At 40.8% G+C, this 3,032-nt stretch overlaps 1 pseudogene; it reads right to left on the bottom strand.

The window, feature by feature from the left end:
* Positions 1 to 1,536, bottom strand: LOC139703616 (dehydrodolichyl diphosphate synthase complex subunit NUS1 pseudogene; annotated as a pseudogene).
* Positions 1,537 to 3,032: the final 1,496 nt, after the last annotated feature.

Raw genomic sequence — 3,032 nt, 5'->3', positions numbered from 1 at the left:
AACATTCTCAAGTCACATTGTTTAACTACAATGAAGTAAGAAATGAAAGTGGACGGATATCTCAAGATAGATATTCTCTCTCCTCTGAAGAGGAGCAAGCTTTTAACAAGTGAGCAACACAGAACTCCACTCCCCTGCAACTCCCTCAAACTGAGAATACCTTGATTTAATAATATATTATTTTTAAAAATTAAAGTTTGGTCACTAGGAAAGACTGAACAAAAATTATTCCCTTCTCCCCAAACAACCCAAACAGTTCTAGTCACTCTCTCCCTCTACTCCCCACAAAAACAGGGAAGTGGTAGGGGCCCAAAGCTTTATATCTGAAATCTTGGCTCCTATAACATTGCTATATGCTCAAAGTTGTAGATCTATATATTTCATTATCCAATACTTCCCCCATTTATAAGTTTAATTCCATACACACACACATACACACACACACATACACACACACACACACACACACATACAGCCATACACTCACTCTCAAGTAAGACACTTTTTTGTGTTTGTTGATAAATTATGAGGAATATGAACTAGGTGTGCACAGGGTTTCATAGGTGCTTTGTAAACATCAGAGTCACTTGGGTCCTTTTCTCCAAAAGCCTGAAATCAAATTATGCAACCAGGGATCACTACTTTCCCAGACGCTGTTCACAGGCTGCATATTGACGAAGGGCAGAGAAAAAGTCCTCATAACTGATGTTTAGGTGGGAAGGCAAAGAGACAATCTCAGTCAATCTGATTTGCCAGGGAAGAAAGCCTAATGTGCTGTCCACAGGACCAAACTTCAATACTAAATCAGGATCAGGGTAACCATTTGAACTAAGTAAACTGTCTAACGTATCTACATCCAAATCTGTAGATCTCTTTTGCTGCTGGGCTACTAACTGGCAAAAGTCCTGAGCAGCTCTCACAATATCTGCTTTTCCATCTTCTGGGGACAGCACCTTCACTGCCAAATGGCAATTTAAAACTTGATCATCTTTGTCATTACTATTTGCAAACCCCGGTGAGTATTTGGAACAATCTAGGCCCAGAAGTTCCTGCTGTTGTTTTAAAATTTCATCCATCAATCTGGAATTATTTCTTTTGAAAATACCTTGGTGGTCGTAGACGCTAATGTAGGAGATCCCCACAGCCATACACCACACCACGATGCTCGCGATGTCCGAGAAGCTGGGCTCCTGCTCCTCCGCGGTGATCACCAGGCCCATATGTACAGTTAGCTTCTCCAGGGAACGGCCGCCGCGCGCCAGCGCAGCCGGTGGTGGGCGGCGGCCGGACCCTGCCCCCCGCGCGGGTGCCGGTGGTGACGGCGGTTCCTGCCTACTGCCAGGGGCTTATGGAGCGCAAAGCCGAGCGGCGCTAGGACCGTGGCGGAGGCGGCACGGTAGCAGCGCCTCCAGATCCAGTTCCAGGTGCCGAACCCAACGCGGAGCCAGGAGGTGAGCGTGCGGTGCAGGCAGAGCAGCGCGTGTAGCACCCGCCACACCAGCTCGTACAGCCCCGTCATACTCTTGTGGCGCTCGGGCGCCCACCCCTCCCTCCCACCCACACCCGCGGCGTGATGGCTTTTTATCCTCCCCTGCTGCCGTCGCGGGCCATCACTCCGCGTCCCCCCACCCCCCGCGCCCGAACCCCTTTCCACTGCCAACACTTCACCTCGCCCCCGCCGCCATCTTCCTCCTCCCTTAGCGGCCCGCCTCCCTAGTTTGCTTCTTCTTTATGGCACTAATTCAAGATAACTCGCCTGAATTTATACATCCCAGATAGCAAAAGAAAATTCAAACTTAAAGCATATTTTTAGAATTCAGTAGTTAATTAACAGTCATCTCATGCATGCTATGTTATTTAGAACACTTCATTCTGTAGAAATTTTTTTCTAAGCCAGGTGTGGTGGTGCACCTCTGTAATACCAGTGGCTTGGGAGGCTAAGACAGGAGGATCACAAGTTCAAAGCCAGCCTCAGCAATGGTGAGCCTCTAAGCAACTCAGTGAGACTCTGTCTCTAAATAAAATACAAAATAGGGCTTGGGATGTGGCTCAGTGGTAAAGTGCCTCTGAGTTCAATCTTTAGTACCAAAAAAAAAAAAAAAAAAAAAAAAGAATTTTTTTCATGTGTTTTTACACATTTATTCATGTTCAAAAAATTAAGAAGCTATTTTCTTACATTTGAACTATATTGTAGCTGCTCCAGGATATATGTGAATATATTTATTAACCTTGACTAGCTTATTAAAATTTAACAAGCTTTTAAATGAATATTTAAATAACTAAGTAAAAAACTTCTAAAATATGAGATCTCAGAATGTGACATAAGCATTTGAATATTTTAAAACACTATGATACAAAAAATATAAATCTAAAGTCTTATCATATGGTTATTGAGAGTCTATGCTTCCAGTAGTGGTTATTATTTTTCACAAGACATCTATTTTTCAATTAGATAAAGAGTTTTAAATATACTCTTAGTGGAAAGAGTCAGAAGGCATGAAGAAATCCCTTTTTAATGCAAACATTTTTATAATGTTATTATATTTTTATACATTTATTTACTTAGTTTTATATGATGCTGAGGATTGAACCCCTTGCCTCACAGTACATGGTAGGCAAGTACTATACCACTGAGCTACAACTGCAGCCCCTAATCTAAACATTAATATACTTATTCTAAATTTGTATGTTTCCATAATTTCTAATGTTACTTTAGTGTAAAAATGGAGCCAAGGATAGAAATAATGAAAAAAGTCTCCAAGAAATATATTGAGTAAAATATAAAGGGTCTAATAAAAAAAAAAAAAAAAAAACTCTATCCAATGTGCATTATTTATATCAAATTAAAGGCATGAGGGAAATTTCATGATTCTACACAAACTAATTTTTGCATGAGTATTATAAATCATGTAATTATGATTTAAAGTCACACTAATGTAAATCTAGCAAAAATTCCTTGACCAAATTTCCTACTGCTTCTGCAATACGAAATTTATTCCTGATGCAATTTTTCTATCAATATGTATTTACTA

The sequence above is a fragment of the Marmota flaviventris genome (assembly GCF_047511675.1).
Source record: "Marmota flaviventris isolate mMarFla1 chromosome 5 unlocalized genomic scaffold, mMarFla1.hap1 SUPER_5_unloc_1, whole genome shotgun sequence".
Lineage (NCBI taxonomy): Eukaryota > Metazoa > Chordata > Mammalia > Rodentia > Sciuridae > Marmota > Marmota flaviventris.
The sequence above is the reverse complement of the archived record's forward strand: the minus strand, read 5'-3'. Positions and strand labels throughout refer to the sequence as shown.